The sequence below is a fragment of the Sturnira hondurensis genome, unplaced genomic scaffold (assembly GCF_014824575.4).
Source record: "Sturnira hondurensis isolate 20B ecotype Veracruz unplaced genomic scaffold, ASM1482457v3 Scaffold0019186, whole genome shotgun sequence".
Lineage (NCBI taxonomy): Eukaryota > Metazoa > Chordata > Mammalia > Chiroptera > Phyllostomidae > Sturnira > Sturnira hondurensis.
In genome coordinates this window covers 2625627-2648552 of record NW_028091817.1, presented here as the reverse complement: position 1 = coordinate 2648552, position 22926 = coordinate 2625627, and the positions used below count along the sequence as shown (strand labels likewise).

Sequence of the window (22926 nt, the reverse complement as noted above, 5' to 3'; positions counted from 1 at the left end):
GCTGACCAGAACAGACAGCCTGGCTGCTCCCCTCTGTCTCAGGGCCTCCCCTTTCCTTCCCAGGTGATTGGATTCTCCACCCAGCAAGACAGAGGGAGTCCTGATCTGACAACAGGTACATACCAAATACAAACTGGAGCCCCAAACCAAGAAGTTAATGCAACTCTTTACTGAAGATTTTCTTGTTGGGGATGGGGTGAAGCAATTATGTTAGGCTGTACAGTTTCTTGTAGTTAATGTTGCCTGCCCTTCTCTCAGTTTTCCTTCTCTCCTTCAGCTGCTCAGATCTCTTTCTCTCTCCTCCCATTTTCTTTTCCTAAAACAATCCCTGCTGCACTAGTTCTTCCCTGCTTCTCCCACCCTTTTCTTCATGATCTTGCAACTTCCTTCCCCATTTTGTGTATTGTCACACCCGCCTCCCAGCAAGATGGGAGGCAAAGTTATATTGTTTCTTATTAGATCAGATTAGCTTCCCTTAGCTTTCTCCTATTCTCTTCTCCAGGCTTTGACCCAAACGAAAAAACAAAGGTGGGACCAGAGAAGAGTTCTTCTTCATTTTCCAAGAGGAGGTTGCAAAGATATCATTTAATATATATATATATATGAATGATAGTACTGATAATAGAATAATTACTAGAGTTATTTCATATGAAACTACTCATGCTACTTCTCAGAGTGCACCAATTAAGACACGTTTTGAATTTGAAGCTCATTCTATTCAGAAAATAGAATAAACAGCTAGGCTTGATGTGGCTAGTATAAATAATATACCTAAATTTATGTTGATTAGTGGATATGATATAAGCAATGGGATTCATTATCATTAAAGCCAGTGTAAGGGCTAAGATTGATGCACTAATACATATTAATATAAATATTGACAATTCTAGCCATTATAAAGACTCCTTGGTAATCACATATATAATAAGTATACACACACACAGTTATACAGTTAACCTTGGAACAACATGGGGTTTGGGGAATTGACCTCCTATGCAGTTGAAAATCCATGTAAAACTTTTGATGACCCTCAAATTAACTACTACTAGCCTACTGTTGACTGGAAGCCTTACCAATAACATGAACTGTTGATTAACACAAATTTTGTATGCTATATGCATTATATTCGGTATTCTTACAATAAAGTAGGCAGCAAAAATAAAATATTATTAAGAAAATCATAAGGAAGAAAAATATATTTATACTATTTATTGAAAAACAGCTGTGTATAAAGTGGACCCACACAGTTTACATCCATGCTGTTGAAAGGTCAACTGTATATACCTGTTAATCCACTTAGGAAAAATACAAAATTAACATTTTTCTTTGTGTAGTTCTGAAATATCTGTGCAGAAATACCCATGATTTTATTCAGAACTCTGCACTTCCCAAGCCACACACACACATCAATTCTGTCAATGCCACAACCTCTGCTACTGGCTACTCTCACTACCAAGGTTTCCTTCACAACATATTTTTGTTTTTTGATGTCACATATAATACATTTCGCTAGAAAATATATAGAAAAACTGAAAGAAACAACTTATTCTACTACTAAAGAGCCCTGTAGATTTTTGTACATATTTTCTCAAATTTGTTGTACTCAAATACACACACAAATATCTGTATGTCTCTATATCTATCTATAAAAACACATTTACACAAGTGGGATTAAGCACATACTCTGTATTTACATAAATGGCATTAAATGCATACTACTTTATAACCTTTCCATCTCACTACACTATTTGTAGCCTCATTTTCAATGAATATTTTGATGACTGTGGAAGAGTCCTAGGCAAATAATTGTCTTCATGAGGAGGAGGAGTTAGAATCAGTGGCATTGCCACACTGACATATAGGTGCCCATGAAATAATTATTCAGCACTGCCCATGCCTCAGCAGAGAAGCTAGGATCATCATCAGATTTGAGATATCTAAAGTGAATAGAAAACTGTTTCAGCAATGCAGACAATTAAGTGCAGTGTTGTGGGTGGTGGTGCCATTGGTAAAACATGTCCCTTGATATCCTACACCTGAACAAATTTCTATCTAAGTGTGTACTGACTGTGTTTGACAACGATGCAATCACAGTTCTGATTGCTGGAGAGCCATGTCGACTTTTTGATATCCTAGGGCAAGAGGGTTATGGCAGACTATGACCACTGAGTTATCCACAAACAGATATATTTGTAGTCTGTTTTCCAGTGGTCTCTCCATCCTCATCTGAAAATGTGAAAGACAAGTCAGTGCCTGAGATAACTCGTCACTGTCCAAAGATTCCTTTCTTGCCTGTTGGGACCCAGATTGATCTCAGAGCTGACCCCTCAGCTCTTGAGAAACTTGCCAACAAAAAACAGAAACCTATCACTCCAGAGACTGCTGAAAAGCTGGCCCATGACCAGAAGGCTGCCAAGTATGTGGCATGTTCTTCACTCACACAGCAAGGCCTAGAGAATGTGTTTGACGAAGCAGTATTGGCTGCCCTGGAGCCTCCAGACTGCAGAAAGGCCACAGGTATGTGCTGCTTAAGCATCTCTCCAGAACCCTTTCTGCACAGCTGGTGTCGGTATCATACTAAAAACAGTATTTAAATCAAACTGAGGATTAAAAATTAAAATTTGTTTTTGCAATAATGACAAATGCCTTGCACCTACCTATAGCACTCATATGAAACAAGGACCATAAGTAGAGCCCCTATCCCCCTCTCAATACTAGTTAATTTTGAATAATTTTGTATTGTCAGAAAAGTGATCAGTACTAACTTTTGATCTATTGTTTCGAAAAAAATTTTGTTTGTTTGTTCAAAAGCCAGACATGCTTGTGATGACTCTGCAACAGACTGATTTGAGTGGTTGAAGCTGCTCCTGGGTTTCACTCGGGAGTGATCTGGAACATCTAGTTTTTGTTTTTTCTTTATTTTTTGGCAGAAGAGTGTGTGTGGGGGAGTTGTTTTTATCTAGTCATCATTAAAAAATTCATTAACCATTGAACAGCCCTTTAGGGGAGGTGCTTGGCATGATTCCACATTCAGCTTCCTAGACGTAGTTTAGAAAGCATATTCCCTGCCTGGTGCTCTTAGGATAGCAAATGCCTCATTTAATGACACACTCCTTTTTGAAAGTTTCATTTTTCTCTCCACCTTTGAGTAGATTCAGGGTTTGATGAAACTCATGAAAGTGGGTGGAACTGTCTTGCCCCGACTCTTCTCTAGGAGGCATTATAAATGCCACTGACTTGGACATTTGTTAGCTATTTGCTGATTTTTTGAAGTTGATTTCTAACTTATTTCACTGATAAATTAAGAAAAGTATTGCACCTCTTAAAAAACACCAAATGGTTTGAGTACATAATTAAAAAAACAATATTTTTTCCTTGTCAGTCACGGTCTTATATGATTAGCACAGATGTACAGCTTAATAGTGCATGATATGGTGTTCTAGACCACAGCTGAAGACCTGGTATACATGAGGTGTGGTGCTAAAAGACAGACATCTGTGGAATGATGCACATACCCTTTCAAGTTATGAGGATGGAGACTGGCTTCATGAAGAAGGTAAAGGTGAGGTGGGGGTGGAGAAAACATTTAACAACATGAGGATCAAGCAAGGGAGTCTTCTAATTTCCATTTTGCATGAGGAACCCTAGAGCAGCCGGCTGAGGCTCTCTAGTTTAAAAAAAAAATCATAGACAGAGTCTTATTAAGACTCTGCATAAGTGTTAATAGGGATTTTATCAGCTTATTTTGGTTGCAGTTTTCATTTTTTCAAAATGTTTAGGCAATCTCCACCTTCCCCAAATCCTAATTCTCGTAGATTCATTAGTGTTGAGCCAATGCTTTCTATGTCTCAATTCTTTGCATATGCATTCTTTTCAGGCATATTAAACAAACAAACAAATAACCAAACAAAAAAGATGGGTTGAGTAAAAATTGATGGGTTGAGTAAAACATCAAAGAAAGATTTCTCAAAGAGAAGAGCTAGCTCATTTGGGGCACATTGTAATGACTTTATTGGAGGGATTTGGATCATGAGAGAGTTGTCCTTAACTGAGTTGAAACATGATGTTCTCCAGTAACTCTTGTAACTCTGGCTTATAGACTCATTTTTGAGTTGACAAGTTCCATGTCCCATGGGGAACATCCTGAGGTTGCTAATGAGGGCATGTGTGAGTCTGGAGGGCCTCCTGAGGGGGTTCCAGTGAAGACTTCAGGCTTATTTTATGGACACACCTACACTTTAGGAAACTTTTCAAAACAAACTTTTTGGGATTTATGTATCACCCCACAGTAATTTCCCTTGATTTAGATGACCAAGAGGGAAAACAATACTGTTTTTCAAGTCGAATGTCTTGGCTCAGGGAGCAGTGGCTGAGGAAACACTATGAACAGAGCAGAATCATACAGATGTCACACGCCTTCATTGAGGTCAGAGGCAGACCTCTGAGGCTGCTGTCTGACACGGGTTCTGTGTGATGGCCATGGTAGAGGTTAAGAGTGGGGTGGTATAAACACTGAATGTCTTCATAAATGCCCTGAAGGCTGAAAATTGTGGCTGAGATATCTGGCATTCTTAAACATTCTGGGCAGTTCAGGGGCTTGGGATGAGCCCATGTGAATTTAAGGGGTAAGACATAATAATCTTCTGGAATGCCCCACAACCCAAACTGGTCTCCTGTGATCTGTGGTTGGAGAAAGGAGGCACCTGCAGGCTAGCAGCTCCTTCCTCCCCCGCCCACCCCCCTGCCCCGGCCTCAGAGTCACTCACAGTCCACTGAGGTCCTCTCCTTTGGGCAACTGATTTCTTGTGGTACAGAGAGGCCCTCTGCCCTGCCTGCTCAGTGGGTTATTTCACACCTTTCCTGTCAAGTAGGAAATGCAGGCATGGCTACTTAAGCTGTACAGTTGGCATGACCCATACCATCAATCTGCATTAGTACAGGAAACATCTTGTAATTTCAGTGAGTCATATTGAGAAATATACCCTCAAATGCCAGTCCCGCATCACATTTCAAAGTAGATTTGATTTACTCATACTGGGATTGATCTTTGCCTTTTCTGACCCCTTTGTGCTCTAGGAATTAACATTTCCATCTAGATTTTTCACCTCCCTGACCTCCACAGTTACTAATATTTTTGATCAAGGAAGGCTAACACTATACTAAGAGGTTTAGTTCCACCTTTGGGTGGCATGAGAGATCTGCCTGGGTGTATGATGTGCTTGAGGTGAGATGTGAGCTTCCCTGGCCCACACCTTTGCCAATGCCCAGCATGTTTGCAAAAGGCATGCTCTGCTTCCTCTTCTACAAGTTAATCACCAAGAAGCTGGGAGTCCAGTTCCTATTAATCTGCTCAACAGCTTGTTGGTTCTGTCTCCTTGAACAGGGCAAATTGAAAAGAAAGAACTTGATCTTTAGGTCAAAATGCCCTAATTTTTGAATGCTCTAAAATTGTAATAAAATACACAATAAAAAGTTTGCCATCTTAGCTCAGTGGCATTAAGCACCACCACATCATTGTGCAACCATCACCACCACCCAGCTGCAGAACTCTTTTCATCTTGCAAAAGTGAAAATCGGGACCCATTACAGAACTCATTGTCCCCATCTCTTGGCAACCACCATGCTACCTTCTGTCTCTATGAATCTGATGACCCTAGGTACCTCATGTAAGTGAAGTCAAACAATATTTGTCCATTTATGACTAGTTTATTTCACTTGGCATAAAGTCTTTCAGGTTCATCCATGTGGTAGCATGTGTCATATTTCCTCTCCATTTTATGGCTGAGTAATATTCTACTGTATGTATATTTTATATTTTGTTTATCCATCCATCTATCCACACACACTTGTATTTCTTCCATCTTTTGACTCTTTCAAGTAATGCTCCTGTAACCATTGGTATACACATATGGCCCTCGTTGTTGTTACCAAACATTTTTACTTTGAGATAGTTATAGATTCACAAGCAGTTGTATGAAATTATATAGGTGTGTGCTTGTGTAATCTTGTTACTTATGTAAACTCATCATTCTGCCATGAAAATCAAGGCACATGTCAGTTCCATCATCACAAAGATCCCTCATGTGGACAGACCTTGAAGTTCAGCTCTAGATTTCATGGTCCATTTCTAAAGGATGACAAGAAATTACATAGCTGAGTTCCCCTCTGGTAATGTCCTGCTCCAGGTTTCCCACTGACCTCAGAAGTGGAGCACCAGAGGCACCTGGGCCTATGTGATGGCTCCTCACCACAAGCCTAAATAAGCTGTTGCCTCCAGGGTGGTGAATGGGGCAAAAGACAGGGCACCTCAGCCAATGCTCTCATGTCACATCCTTGTCCTGCTCAACAACCACCATGATTTTGCCATCAGTCACCACACTGCTAGTCAAAACCCAACTGAAGTGGCCTTGCAAATAAAATACTTCACTATAACAGTGCTGCCATTAGGAATAAAACAGGAGCCACGTATGCCATTTTCAATTTTAAAGTAGTCACATTGAAAGTCAAAAGACATGCTTGAAACTAATTTTATTAACATATTGTGTTTAATCCAATATATGTATAATATTATCATTTTAACATGAAATCAGTGTAAACATGTTCAGTGAGTTATTTTACTTTATTTTTCTCATACTAAGTCTCTGATACCTGGTGCATATTTTGCATGTATAGTACATCTCAATTTGAACTAACCACATTTTAGGGGCTCAATGGCTAGATGTGTTGGACAGTGTAGATTTAGAAGCAAATTGTGTACAATCAAACTCTGTTACTGCTTATTGTCCCAGGAGCTTGTCAATCCCACTGATGTGAGCATCTGCTGTGATCAGCACTCAGTTAAGCCATGCATTGGGCCAGCTAGTAGCAGGGAATATACCAGGCTTGCTCTTAGGATTTTGTTACCTTGGGAACCTGTTGCTAATTAGCAGCCTCAGTTGGTCTACCTGTTCAGTGGTCCCAATATCAGAACTTGTATAGAAAACCAGAGAATAAGGACTTGGCCCAGATATGTATGTTGACAACTTGGGACAAGGTGGAGGCAAAGCTAGGCAGTGATAGCTTTTAAAGGAACAGCAGTGGAATTGCAGATTGTTAGATAGGAGTGGAACTCTGCACCTTCATAAAGTTCTGGGTAGAACTTGGAAGTTGATATAGTTTCCTGGACCCAAGGGGCTTGGGCTTTCACGTTAATCACCTGGTCTGACCTTTCAGGGGCTCCAGGATGAGGACAGCCCCTTTCTGTCCCTAGGCACTTCTGTCCCAGCATTCCTCCCAGGAGTTGGCACTGCCACCCACTTCCAACCACCTCAGGAGATAACTGGAATGCCAGCACCCTACAGGCATCCTTTGTCAGCTAAAAGCACCATAGAAATGGGTGTTTGAATAAAAAGTCCTCTGTGTGTTGGAGGCTGGGACAGTGTCTATCACGGCCCACTCTTTCATTATGGCCATTTTTTTCTCTATATGCTTAATGCTCCTGGAGAGAAGTGCAGATTTTCTGCAAAATGTATGGTTTACTGGGCTTGCATACTGAGTGTTCTTCTAGGAAAGGCTGCTATTCAGTGTCTGACCCCTACTCCTTGTCCTCATCCTCTCCTCACCCAAGCACATGAATAGCACACTTTGATCTCCTGGAATGAAAAGTGTGTCCAGAGGAAGTCAGTATATTTTGCATACTGGATGAAATATATTATTATGGTTAATTTCAACCATTTCATTTTACTTTTTTGATGTGGCTATTTGAAAGCTACCTCTGTGGTTTGCATTGTGTTTCTGCTGTGCAGCTCTTTTCCAGTGGATGCTGGACACTGTGACACCCTGGACTGGGAGTCATGACACCTGCCTGCGATGCTATCTGTTGCACTAACTAACCTGAAGGTACTGAGCACTTCCCTCTCCTGGGCCTCAGTTCCTCATCTGTGAAATAGAAGAGTTGAACTAGATAATCTCCAAATCACCTTTCAACTTCTCTGCTACCCAAATAATGTGGGTAATTGAGAAAGAAATGATGGTTTGTCACAGCCAGCCTCTGCTGCTGCAGAAATGCAGGGTTCACAGACACCCTGTTCTGATCAAAAGTTAAACAGCAGAGTATTGGTAAATGGACAGGGTACTGTGTGCAGTTTTTTTTAAAATTATTAATTAGCCATCTCCCAGCTGAATTCTCTTAGGACTCTTCTCTCTTTGGAAACCTGAGCTTCTGAGTCTCATCACAGCCCTGCCTGGGAGGTGCCCTGAACCTGAGAAACCCTCCTTTCAGCCACCGCAAATGCAGCACCCTGCTGTCAGAAATGCATCCCAGGGCAAGTGAGCAAAGGCATTAACTGCCTCTACCAGGAATTCTTCTACAAAAATCTTTTAAGAAATGGAGGGGGTGGCTGCATCTGGGCTCTTGTATTGTTTATGCCTGTGAACACTGAAATAAATATTTAAGCCCAGCAAATAGAAGAGCCAAAATTACTCACAGATCTCTCTTCTGCATCACAGAAGCCCACAACTGGTCCCTCTGTTCTGCTTCCCTCTGCAGCTGGCCAGCATTCCCTTTCTTGCTTGTCACTTCCTTGCCTTACAAGCCTTAGACAGTTTTCTCTTTCTTGGGGACAAAGTCTGGTATTCTAGTGTTTCCGCTACTCTTGTCCCTGTGGATTCCCCTGCCCAGGCTCCCATCCCCCATTTTTCCAGGTAATTCTCCTTTTCCCAAGTGAGTCCAGTCCAACTCCCAGCCTGGGCTCTTAACCAACCAGTGTCCATAACCAGGTTCCAAAGACTGGGGGTCAGGAGGGGGGAGTCTTAACAACAGAAATTCATTGTCTCACAGTTCTGGAGGTTGGAAGCCCAAGATCAAGGTGTCAGCAGTGTTGGTTTTTCATGAGGCCTCTCTCCTTGGCTTGCAGACCACTGTCATCTCCTTCTGTCATCACGTGCCCTTCCCTTTACGTGTGTGTGTGTGTGTCCTGATCTCCTCTTCCTATAAGGACACAAGCCAGTTTGGATTAGATCCCATACCAGTGATGTCATTAAAATTCATCGGTAGTTTAAAGAGGTCTTTACCTCTTTAAAGACCCTGTCTCCAAAGAGTCATATTCTGAGGTACTCAAGGTTAAGACTTCAACATATGAATTTTGGGAAACAATTCAGCCCACAGCAGCACCAATCACAGCCCACCTGAGACTGCAGTGGGGTAGGTAGTGCCTGTTTCTGCTCCTGGATATGGAGGCTGTGTCTGATCCAGCCCTTTGTCCTTCTCAGTGCTAAATCCAGCTCTGTACTTTATAGGAGACACTCCCACTTGTAAGCAAATCTGGAACTCAAGGGCCAAGATTGCCAGGTGCTCCTCTGTGTCCAGTGGGAGGATGAGGATGTCTTTTTGCTTCCTCGAGAGTTTTGTCTGCGTGATGAACAGAGGAATAGAGTCAATGGCTCTGCCTCCAGCTGGAAAGGAATCTTAGGAGGAGGTGGGGATCTGATAGGGTTTGAATTTGGTCCTCAGGTTCAGAAGAGGGTGGTCTGGAGGCTGAGCTCCAGGTGAAAGAGATATTATGCACTCACGTATCAAAAGTGAAGGGAGCAGGTGGGTTGCAGGCCTCTATGATGCCTGGGATATACCTGTGTGTAAGTTCAGAGCAGTGAGGGAGGGGCCAGAGAAAGGCCTGATGAGCTCCGGGTATACCTGGCGCCCCCCATCTCAGATTGGTGGAGTTTGAGAAGGGGCATCTTCAGTCCTCATTGTTGCTTTTTTCTTTCTCTTCCCACCCCTTCCAGTAAGAGAGAAACAGCAAATCCTGCTGAACTGCCACCAGGGTTCCTTATCTTAGTAAATGTCACCATACAGATGACTAAACCAGAAACATACCTCCACACAGACTTTTCCCTAAACCTCACACTCCTGAATGAACCCTTCTCCAAATTTCAGAGAGTCTACTTCCCAAAGACCAAGACCTCAGAAGTCCAGCCCCCCCCCCCCAACACACACACACTACCGTGGAAGCCACCAGTCTCTCCCCAGCACCACTTCTGGGGGCTGGTCTTCTGGCCACAGCCCAGACCCCTCCCCTGCAATTCATGTTGCACTCAGCAATCAGAGACATTCTCCAAAATGTGAATCACTGACCTGTTCAGAACTCTCAGTTGGTGCTTCATTGTTCTTTGGGTTAAGTTCAAACTGTTTGTGATCTCTAAGCCTGTACAAGCCCCAGTACAAGGGCTTGTTCCCACTGTTCCCACTGTTCTACCATAACCCTCTAGGGGTCCACAGAAAATGTTGGGTGAGTTCTGCCCTCAGTTTGCACCTCTTCCTGCCTTTGTGCTAGACTAAACCCTCATATTTCCTATCAGCTGCCATCTTTCACAGAAGACATTTTTGATTCCCAGTTGGAGATCACACCCTGCTCTCTACACCCCTGGCACAACATGCACACATGGAGGGCATCTATTTGCCTGCTGCATCTTCCACAGACTCTAGGTTCTTTTACTACAAGACCATGTCTTCTGCTTTCCTTGTACTGCCAAGGCCTAACACAGTGTTTGCACAGAAAGAAACCAAAATATTTTCATCAGCTATGGGAGCAGGTTGTGAATTATTCCTGTGTGAGACCAATAACCCTGATTATGCTTCTAAGATGCTTACAGGCCTGTCTTCGAAGGTGCTTCCCTCTCTCTGATAGGCCTCATTAAAATTGGCATCAGAAGTTCTGATTACTTGAACTGAGGCCCATACTTTCCTCCAATGATGGGTAGGAAGAAAGGAATAAACCATAATCTTGGGTAGGTTCCCCTTTATCTCTCTGGGATGCCTGCTAGTGAGAGTGCTACATAGGATGTGAGTATGTGAGATGAACAGAGGCCAGACAGAGGCAGAGCTTGGCAGGTCTCTGTTGTTCAGAGGTAGTTCCATACCATGGTGTAAGGGTAGGCTCAGGGACATGAGGGGCTTTTTTATTGTGTCTGCTATCACCTGAGGCATCTTCTGTTCCCCCCTGGGGAAATGAGAACTTGCAGGCTAAGGGCTGCATTTGCCTTATCAGTACTGTGTTTTCATCTCCCAATATGAGCCTCCAGACTCAATTGCAAACCCATGACATGGCAGAGTATGTGCCCTACTGACTCCTTTACTTGCCAGTTGGCAGATGGTGAAGGTACACTGAGCCCTCCACAGGGCTTCAGCTGGCATGACCATCTGGACTTAGATGCTGGAGGCAACTCAGTGATTCACAAGACAAGGGACAGCTCACATGTGACTAAGTCCACATCCCCAAATCAACAAAGTCTATCCAGGTCATCAGTTTAAAACCATCTTCATGTGTGTCAGTCTAGAGAAGTGCATTCCAGTGGCAGCCACAGTGCCAGGGTAATGCAGCTGGAAGGCCAGATGCAGTCAGGGCAGAAAGAACTTAGCAACAAGGACATATGACCACTTTGGACTTTCAGTTAAGGAAGACAGGTTGGATACATGTTCATGAAGCTCCATCAACATTACAACAGAAGGGTTGGGGAAAAAGGCAGAAGACCATAAGGATACAGAAAATGAGGCAGGACTCTGTTGCAGCAACACTTTGGAAGGTGTAAAGATTATGGACAAATGATAGCTGTAGCAGATGCAGGGAACTCATTTATGACCCTGAGTGAGGAAAAATGAAAAGTGGTATTGTTTCTACCACACAAGCCTCCAAATACTCAGGAATGGAAACATCGTGTGCCTCTAGAAGGGAAGGTCCAAAAAAGAGTATCCTTGAAAGCTGTTCAGGAGGAAGTTAGAGGCCCCCTTCCCTCTTTCCTCCTCTGCTCTTCACAGCAGGTGACTACCTTGCCCACAGGCTGAGAAAATAATCAGAAAGTTTATCTTCTGAAGGTGTCTGAACTGAAAGTCTCTGAACTGGAGGACACTGGGCACAATGAAGCAATACTCAAATAGCCGTTTTGGAATGCGTCCTAAACGTGGTGAGTTGGGTCCTGGGAGGAGGTAATGACCCTGAACTGATGAGGGGGGAGGAGGTTTTATGATGGGAGGATGACTCATGACGAAGCACAGAGGCAAGACAGGGCAAGTTGTTAAGCAGAATGGCTTAGCTGGAGCTAATGGGGGATGGTACCAGGAAGACAGGAATGAGGAAGGAGGTGAAGTAAGCTCTGAGGACCATGATGAGGCCAAACTGGGGGCTCAGATTCACATCCAGTGCTCAGATTTTATGAATTCGTTGAGTTCATAAGCAAGGGCATGGAATGATAGGAATGGGATTTCAGGAAGACTTTTCGGCAAGTTGAATGTCTAGATTGGGGTCTGGGGCAGGGAGGCCTGGAAAAAACCTCTGACCATACCCAAGGGGTAAGAGAGTAAGGGCTAGGCAGGGGCTACATGGTAGTGGGGAAAACAAGCCACAGAGCCCTTTCTGGGCCAAGGCAAGTGCTGTCTGTTCCTGTAGTTCCACTCATTTGGTTTCTTGGGACGCTGTCACTCTTCAAAAATGCATCTTTGGTAGGTAAGAAAGAGTCCAAGATTTATGAAAGAAAAGTCCCAGCTTATTGAATTATTTTAAGGAGTTCTAGCCAAAAAGTGAACTTGACTTTAAACAGAAAAACACATTCTCTTAAGAGATTTCTCTGTTATCAATCTCTGGCCACCACCCAGAGTGCTGGATGTACTATTTATGGGAGACCATCCAGAAAGGCAGGGAGATTCTGCCCACCAATCATCACGTGTAATTTTTTCCCCAAGTCTGCTCTGCCCCACCCTTCCCCACCCTTCCTGCATCCTGGGCCCTTTCTAACACTGAGCCCAGTACCTCAGAGAAAGGAGACTCAGGCACCTTGCAGGTAGAAAGCACTCAGTGAAGCCAACTGCTGTTTCTAATCAATACAGCAAAACCTCATTGATTGTTCCCACAGCTCTGTTGGCTTATCCTTTGACCCACAAGGGAAGTGAGCTCAGAGTGGCTTGACATCACACAATTGCTTCTATGGGCACAGTGGTTGGGCACAAAATGCTGGTGGCTGATTTCATGCCATCCTTTCTTTATTCAGATTCCAAGACATGTCCTGTCTTATAGTAGAGAAGCATATTCTTCAAAAAGTCTAGGGTGAAATCAAATGTACATTGTTTGATCTAGATGTGGGTCTGCCATTTTTTTACTGACTTTTGGAAAATTTAAAAAATATACACAATGCAAAATTTAATATTTTAACCATTTTTAACATGCAGTTCAGCAGCATCAAGTACATTCATATTGCTATGCAACCTTCTTCTGATCTTTCAAACCCAATCTCCTGCCCACATTCTTCATGCTTTCTGTGGAAGAACCCACATTCTAGCTGCTGTCTTGGTGTTAATAGAAACTTAAAGATCATGCTGTCTAACCTGCAACCAGATGCAATCTCTCTGCAGCCTCTTGACATCTGGACTCTGGACTTTTGCTCAGACCTGCCCTTGACAGGAAGTTTACCACTCAGCAAGCTGCGCCACTTCCCTCCTGGGTCCTTGTGTGCTGCCCAGCCCTGCTGGCCTCTCTGTACGGTTGCCCATAGGCCCTGCTCAGCCCACATGAACACATTCCAGAAGGCTCTTCCTTGTTCTGCATGAGATTTCATCAAACATTTGAAAAGTCATGTAGTAGTGGAGACCCCACTGGCTCTGCAGTCAGATCTGAGTTCAAATCCAAAATCTATCACCTCAAGAAACCAGTTATGTTCACTGAGCCTCAGTTTTCTCCTCTGTAAAGATTCTATCCTCAGGTGTTGTGTGGCTAAGAAATATTACCCAAGAAGAACTTAATACCACCTGGAAATCACTTTTGTTCAAGGACAGAACAGATCTCTTTGAATGCACAGCACAAGGAGCCCTCATGCCCCATCATGTGACAAGGTTTCCATTAATTTGTAATTGGTTCCCTCCACTCTCATTAAATGTGTGTTCAATTGTGATCCTATGGTTATCCATTTGCATTTCAGAAACTGTTCTGCACTTAACTTTGACTAAATGATCCAGAGAGTCAGTAAATAATAATCAACCACCCATCAAATGTTTATAACACTGTGTATTTACACAGAACTAAAGGCTTTGGGTATTGTTTATATAACAGTCTGTGATTATTTGTATAATAGCTTATGATTATATAACTGCTTATAAGCCTGAGCTGGAATCCAGATGGGGTGGACCTTGGCACGTGTATTTCCATGAGAGGCTGAAGGATGATGGTGCATCCTAAGTCTGGAGGAGCCAGACAGGATGAGGCTCTTTCCAATCACTGTAAAGAAGGAGCGATTGTGTGGGTGTCACTCAAATCCATCCCCAGTACAGTGTGTGCACATATCTTCGTTCAAGGAAAAGAGAGAATCAGAAAGTAAAATTGAAACTGTGCTATGAGGAATGCTCATCAACAGTGGGTCAGGATGAGGGGGTTAGCCAAGAGCCAGGCAACTGTGCCTATTGGTGCTGAGGATGGGGAAGATTTAAATACATTCAATACAGAATACTGCCGTAGGGGTGGCCAAGTTTATCAGGGGTTATAATAAAAAGAACACAAGTGGCCATAGGAGAGCAGGAAGTGCTATGCATTAGAAGAGAAGGTGAGATGAACTACTCTGGGAGATGGAGAGAATGTTTGTGGAGGAGGTAGGAGTTGGGTAGAACAGGTAGTTCTGATGGGTGGCATAGCTGACTCTGATTTTTGTCCTCCAATATCAGTTCTCCCCACTTTCTATAATACCTGAGCTCCCCATTTTTAATCAGGAATATGGTCACCCACAATAAAGACATTTCCCAGCTTCCCATAGAGCTGAATGTGGTTAAGTTCAAAAAGAAGTAAGCCATACTGCTATGTGAGTTTCCAGGATTAGTTCCTAAAAGACACCTGTTGTGCACACTTTCCTGTCTTTTTCTTTCTCCCTTACTGTGGGATTGACTGGGTATCAATATGATGGCCCACCTCAGACTATTTGAATGATGGAGCAATGAGCTAGAAGGAGCTTGGGACTCTAAACTTCTATAGAGGAGAAAGGAACTCTGTTCTTTTTTAAAGCATGATATTTTTGATGTCTGTTGTTCCTAATTAATTCTAATTGATAAAGATGCATAAGATTGAGATAAATGGAAACAGGGGCTTGGGAAGAAATATTCCAGGCAGAGTGATGGCATGAAGACAATAAACTGAGAGTGTGTAAGCAAAGACTGGAAAAACTATGAGTTAAGGCCAGTGAAGGAGAGGAGAAAGATATATGATTGGAAAAAAAGTTATTGGGTCCGTGTTGTGTAAGACTTTTGAGTTATGGATGAAGAAGACTGGATCCTATTCTACATGTATTGGATTAGGAAGTATTCTGATAAGAAGAGACCCTTAGGAAGATGAAACAGATAGCAGTGAAGACGATGAAACCAGGGATGTTATAGTATCTAGGTGTGAGAAGCAGGGGGCCTGAATAGTGGCAGGGGCAGAAGGAATGGTGAGAAGGGGTAAAATCATCAGATATTGCCCCAAAAACATTCTTCAGGGAATTCTTCCTGACAGGAGTTTTATTAGGAAAGAGATACAGAGCCAACATGTTGGAACCTTGAGTACAGGAGGTGAAGGGGAGGTCACTTGGGACAAGGCAGGGCATAAAGTGGGGAATTGGGAGGCACCTGAAGACAAACAATTTACTGTATAAAAAAATGGGATTCCATGATTGGACTCCTTATATATGGCCAACCTTCATTTTTGGTATCCATGAGACATAAATACACATTTATACTTTAAAAAAAAATTGAGACAACAGTAGTCGTAATCACCTATCCTTCATCAGGTGAGAGAAACAAGTTGCTGCCTATTGTCATCAAGTAGTAGGGGAAGAAGATCTAATTGGTTCCTCCAGGCAGAGCCTGTGGTGTCAGCTTTGGAGCACAATGGAAACAGGGGTCATGACACGCTTGGAAAAGTGATTCTACTAAACTTGTAAGTGCCTGATATACCAATGAACACAAGGTTATCATGGGAGACATGCTTCTGGGTGTTTGTATTTTCTTCCAAGGAACTTCTGTTCTAATAGCTAGGTGACATTATTGGGATTTATTGGCAAACAATGTTGTGAATCTGAACTCCGAGCAATGGGAATTAGTCTCAGAGATTGCCTGGCATTGGCTGGAGGGCTGTTCTATGGGCTACACCAGGGTAGAGTTGGGGGCACTTGTATTTGTCAGATGCATCTACTCCCTGACTCTTTCCACAGTATGGGCTGGATAGACACTTTCTAGATGTTTGGACACACATCTTTGGCCATGGCAGCATTACCTGGCCAGGCATAGTCCTTAGCTTTGAGGCCTATCACCTGTCTGAGTTGTATCTTCCTCCTCTATAAAGTGAAGGGAGTGGGCTTTCATGATGAAGTCAACTCCAGCCCCAACACTCCAGGATGCTCTGAATACATCTTACAAGCATGGGGACATTAGGTAAAAAGAATGACACCTAACTCACCCTTTCTCACTGGAGCTTGGGGACACAGCAGCTGGGCAACATCCTTGGCAGGGGTTGCTCTGACAGTTTCCTGGAGTTGTGACAATGTTTTAGCCCCAGCAATCCTTCCTGTACACTTCTGTTCAGCTTAACTCTAGATAATCAAACCAGTCTGCTGAATTTGGAGGACCCTACTGGTTGCTAATCAGGTTCCTTTGACTTGAACGTTTCATAAATGGATGGAAAAAGAAGCTGAAAGCAGCCTTAGACATTATACACCTGGACCTCTCACCACATCTTTATAAATGTCCGTCCAACTTATGTGAGTGTGAAAATGTGTTCTTTGTATTCTCTGCTGCATTAGGAAGAACATAACTCTTCCCCAGATGGTACTAATAGTTCTCTCAGTCCTGGGACATTTTGAAAGAGATTGTGAAGGAACTGGGGTCGTTAAAGCATGGGCGTGGCCCAGGTAAATACCCTTGTTGCCCAACACCCAATCCTCAATGCCTGTGGTTGCCACAGGGCACATATTCTCCCCATCTTTCCTCACCCTCTCTTGTCTGTCTAGCAGGTTACTTCTCTGTGCTCCTCCAGTTTACCCGTGGAATCTCATGTCTTCTTCTCATGGGTAGGTATTCGAACCAGCTGGAACCTTCTTTGGCATTCAAAGAGCGCTGACCAGTGTGTGTGTGCATTGGGCTATCTGCCAGTGAAGAAGTAAGTGCCTATGTCCCTGCTTCAGAGGTGCTCTTGTGATGGAGAAGACACCATCTGCTGTGTGTTCTCATCTAAAAGTGAGAGCTACAGGAAATGAACAATTAGGATGGTATGGACAAGGGAATTAAGGACCCTGGAGATCAATATGGGTGAGCATGATGTTGGGAGGGGCTATGGGAAATAAAGAGCCAGCATCTGCCTGAGGCTCAGACTGTGCTGAGTGGAGTCCAGGCTGGCAGAGGACATGCCCTCTACCCATGACCTCTTCTCTCAGGCAAGATAATATCAAAGAAATAGAAGTAAAGGTATGTTTTCCATGTCAAATTTATCAACCCTGTACATTGTCACAAAGTCAAAACTTTCACCCCACATTCAGTGGGCAGAGTCCTGTTGTTTCCAAGGCCTTATAGCTCTCAAACCTTTCCTCTCCCATCCCTATTCATTCACCCCTCTCATGCAGAGCATTGCACCTCTGCTGGCTCTGGGCCTCACTGTGGCTCCATCTGCCTCATTCCCCATGAGTCCCAGACCATTTGCATTAGGTACGGGCTCCCTCCTCTGTTCTCCTGCTTGTTCTTCAGGAATCTTCCCAGATCCCACACCCTTGGTGAAGCTTCTCCTGACTGCCCTGGAAAATGTCAGATGGCACTTCCTCACAGCCACCGCCCTGTGGGGCAGATACTTCAATGACAATATCTACCAAATTGTGTAAACATAGTGGAGAAATCCAGCAGGCAATCCCTTTCTATCTTAGTATTCCTGGCACCTTACATAGTGTTTAGCATTCATTGGGTGCCCAGTACCTATGTTTTGAAAATTATTTTCTTTTCAGAAAAAAGAGTCATAAATAAAAAGGTGGAAATGTTGGGTGTACCACTGGTAGAAGGTAGATGGTGGATCAATAACAGGTAGAAATCTATCTGAGAGATAAAAAATACTGAAACAGTGTTTGGATATTTTACATAAATGTTGGGTTAGATGTATGAGGAATCATGGTAAAGTGAGGACTTGTTATTTTTCTCCATTCCTGGAGTTCTGTGGTCTAAGAGGTCAGAATGGTAACATTACACTTGGCCTGAACAAAGCCTCAGTTTGGTCATCTGCAAGTGAGGAGGATGGTTCTGGGTGAGGGTGAGGGTGAAGGAGAGGGGAGCCAACATGGTTTTTTTACACTCATATTTCTGGTCCCCAGCTAGTTGGGTTTGCCATGGAGAAAAGCCTTGGGCCAAGACATGATTAATCTGTAGAGAAGAAAGAGTTACCCCTGGAATAACTATCGGGCATTCCAAGTCCAGATAACTTTTGAATATTCTCTTGGAAATTTATTTTTTTCAAATATTTACAAATATTCAACAGGTACCTCTGTATGCTAAGCAGGAAAGTACCAGGCATCTATAAGCTACTGAAATATTGTCTCCACTCTGGTTAAATTCATAGTCTCGGGGAAAATGTCAATATAGAGAGATAATCCTAACAGAATGCAATCAGCCACAAAGTGCTATGGAAACAAAGAGAGAGAAGACTACCTACATTGTTTAAGATCAGGGTCAGATGTAAAACATGAGCTTTCAAAATAACAGTGGCTTACATAAGATAGGAGTTTATTTTTCTGCACATGAAAATGTCCAGAAATGGGCTGTTCTGGGCTGGTGTAATGGATCATGGGCATCAGGATCCTAGACTTCTGTCTCTGCCCCACTACCTTCAGTGTGCTGCTTCCTCATCATCTAGTCCTCCAGGGCTAGTGGAGCATTAGCCAATAATCCACATTCCAGGTGGAAGGACAAGCCCTTCCCATGTCAGGCAGCTCTTTTAAAAAATATATACATATATTTTATTGATTATACCATTACAGTTGTCCCATTTTCTATTCTTTATGCCCCTCCTCTTTGCACACCCTCTCTGACCCCCATTCCCCCTCCTTTAATTACTGTCCAAGTGCCATACATATAAGTTCTTTGGCTTCTACATTTCCTACACTATTCTTAACCTCCCCCTGTCTATTTTCTAGCTACCATTTATGATACTTATTCTCTCTACGTTTCCCCCCTCCCTCTCCCCTTTTTACTTTCCTGCTGATAACTCTCCGTGTGATCTCCATTTCTTTGATTCTATTCCTGTTTCAGTTGCTTGCTTAGTTTGTTTTTGTTTTTGCTTTAGGTTAAGTTCTTAATAATTGTGAGTTTGTTGTCATTTTATTGTTTGTATTTTCTATCTTCTTTTTCTTAGATAAGTCCCTTTAACATTTCATAAAATAAGGGCTTGGTAATGATGAACCCTAACTTGACCTTATCAGGGAAGCACTTTATCTCCCCTTCCATTCTAAATGATAGCTTTGCTGGGTAGAGTAATCTTGAATGTAGGGCCTTGCCTTTCATGACTTGGAATACTTCTTCCCAGCCTCTTCTTGCCTGCAAGGTTTCTTTTGAGAAATCAGCTAGTAGTCTAATGGGAACTCTTTTGTAGGTAACTATCTCCTTTTCTCTTGCTGCTTTTAAGATGTTCTCCTTATCTTTAATCTTGGGCAATGTAATTACACTGTGCCTTGGTGTGTTTCTCATTGGGTACAACTTCTTTGGGACTCTCTGAGCTTCCTGGACTTCCTGAAATTCTACTTCCTTTGCCAGATTTGGGAAGTTTTCCTTCATTATTTTTTCAAATAAGTTTTTGATTTCTTGCTGTTCTTCTTCTGGCACCTCTATAATTCAGATGTTGGAACACTTAAAGATGTCCTGGAGGTTCCTAAGCCTCTTCTCATTTTTTAAAATTCTTGTTTCTTCATTCTTTTCCAGTTGAATGTTTCTTTTCTCCTTCTGGTCCACTCTGTTGATTGGAGTTCCAGTTTTCTTTCCATCACTATTGGATCCATGTGCATTTTCCTTCATTTCACTTAGTGTAACCTTCATTTTTTCATCTAATTTGCAACCATATTCAACCAATTCTGTGAGCATCCTGATTACCATTGTTTTGAACTGTACATCTGATAGGTTGGCTATCTCTTCATTGCTTAGTTGTATTTTTTCTGGAGTTTTGATCTGTTCTTCTGTTTGGGCCAATTTTTTTTGTCTTGGTGAACCTGTTATGTAGGAAGGGGCAGAGCCTTAGGTGTTCACTAGGGTGGGGCAAACCATGTGGCTGTGTTGTGATTTTGTGTGTGTGGGGGGGGGGTCCAAGAAGGAACAATGCCACTTGCTCCACTCTCTACCAGTTTTCAGTCACTCTCCCTACTACCCACTGGGCCCTTCTGGTGCTGATTCCTGAGTGGGTGGCTTTGTGTACATTCTAGGACCCCGCATGTCTCTCCAATGAACTCTCCTGTGAGGCTTGGAGTTTCTCTTGCCTCCTCAACCCCCACAGGTGTTTTCAATCAGAGGTTTGAGGCCTTATTTCCCCACACTGGAAACTTTGGTTGCATAGTCTGTTTTGCTCCCCAGTTGTTCCTCCCAGTTTATCTGCATGTGGATGTGGGACTGCCCAGATCACAATCTGCAGCCTCACCGGGTCCACCAGGCACCCCTTGCTGGCCAGCCACAGCCTTGCTGTGAGTCTTCTCCACCCAACTGCTGTCTCTGCCCCACTTACCAGTCTGGATCAATGTTTCTTTTTTAACTTCTTTAACTCCTTGGTTGTCAGACTTTCATACAGTTTGATTTTCTGTCATTTCTTGTTGTTTTTTGTTTTAAAATCTGTTGTTGTCCTTCTTTTGGTTGTGTGAGGAGGCACAGTTTGTCTACCTACACTTCCATATTGTCCAGAAGTGATCAGGCAGCTCTTTTAAGCAACTTTTCTTCTAGAAAACCCCAAATAACATTTCTGCCCTTGTCTCAGAGGCCAGAACTTAGTCTCCTGGTCATACCTAACTGTAAAGGTGGCTGGGATTATTTTTTTCTCAATGAAAAGTTGGGGTTCATCCCAGCCAGTGTGGCTCAGTTGGTTGGTCATTGCCCCCCAAACTAAAAGGTTGTCAATTCAATTCCCAGTCAGGGCATATGCCTGGGTTGTACATTCGGTCTCCAGTTGGGGCCTGTGCAAGAGGCAACTGATCCATGTTTCTCTCTCACATCTGTGTTTCTATCCCTCTCGTTCTCCCTCCCTTAACCTATCTCTAGAACCAATAAAAGAAAAAAATTATTAAAAAGTTGAGGTTCTTTTACCAAGGAGAGCAGGGGAAATGGATGTTCCTATGGTCAACCAGAAGTATTTGTCGCACTGCACCTATCTGAGGGATTGTGGGAGTGCATCTGAAGTATAAACTCAACATTGCTGAAGATTCTCTGTACCTCCCTCATATGGGAGGAAGTGCCTGACCTACAGGTGTCAGGACTGGGCTTTGGAGGAGGGAGGCTGTGGCAGAGAGGGGGACATGTACCATCAGGGATTTATACACTGGTTTCAGTGTTCAGATTCTGATGTATACCCTTTCCTGCTCTGAGATGGAGAGAACACAAAAAAGCATACCCTATCCTGCCCATTCCCCAGGCAGAGCTGCCTAGTAAGACAGAATGGGAGAATGTGACTTTGTCAGGACGCCTGATGGACTCCTGCCTACTGGAATTTGGGGTGGTAAGGGCAGAGCGAACACAGATGACTAGTTACTCTTATTCGGGCTGGGAAATAAGGGATTGGGAACTGTGAGAGCCTGAGCATAAATATCCCCCACCTTTCATGCATAATTTCCTCCCTCATCAAACGTGACCCAGAGAATTTCTCAGAGTCTCAACTATCAGATGATCCATTCCTCCTCCCTTGGGAATCATTATCCTGAGCTGGAAGTTTCAATGATTCCTTGATCTGTAGGCCGAGGCTGAAGCATGGGGGCAAAGGAGAGAGTATTTTCCTTTATTCCCAGCATCTAACTGAGTAAGAGGGTGAAGGGTTTGAAGTGTGGCACTGGATCAGGAGCTTAGGTGATCATCAAGTTGCTTGGAACTTCAGTTTCCTTCTTTGTGACAGGTGATAGTAGCTTCTGTTGTCCCTGCCTGGAGTTTGTTGGGATCTTATTATTATTTTCAGTTTCTTTTAATTCAAATTCCTAAGAAGGAGAACCTGATAGGAACATGAAGAAAATTCATGCAATGAGTATTTAAGAGGAAAAAAAGAGGCTTGAACAACTGTAAATGAATGAAGCCCCATCAGATCAGGGAAGAGGATGCTAGAAATAACAAGGTAATGTGAGGTAGATTGCTGTGTCAGGGAAAACCTCAAGGCAATTTATATATGTTGCTAACTTTATGAAGATAAGATTAATATAATACATAATTTTTGTTTCTATATATACATATATATCCATGAAACAATAACCACAATGAAGATAATGAACATATTACCACCACTAAAATTTCCGTCCCATTTTTGTCATCTTTTTTGCTCACTCCTCCCTGCTGTATCCTGTCCCCAGGAAACTACTGACCTATTCATCATCACTATTGGGGCTTTTTGTACCATCTAGAATTTTATACGAAGGGAATGACACAGTACTGTCTATAGGATATTTTCATCACCACAATTACTTTAAGATTCATCTATGTTTTTGCATATAGAAATAGTTCATTCCTTTTCATTGCTAAGTAATACTCCATTATATGGGTAGCCCATGTTTTGTTTATCACTCACCTGTTGATGGACTTTGGTTTGCTTTCAATTTTTGGCTATTAGAAATAAAGCTGTTATAGATATTTAGGTATACGGTTTTGTGTAGACACATGCTTGCACTGTTGTGGGATGAATACCTAAGCGTGGAATGGCTGTGTCATATGGTAAATGTATGGTTAACATTTTTAAATAAAAT

At 42.8% G+C, this 22926-nt stretch overlaps 1 pseudogene; it reads left to right on the top strand.

Annotated features, from left to right (window-relative positions):
- The first annotated feature begins 1965 nt into the window (after positions 1-1965).
- LOC119004217 (cell division control protein 42 homolog) lies at positions 1966-17850 on the top strand (annotated as a pseudogene).
- Positions 17851-22926: the final 5076 nt, after the last annotated feature.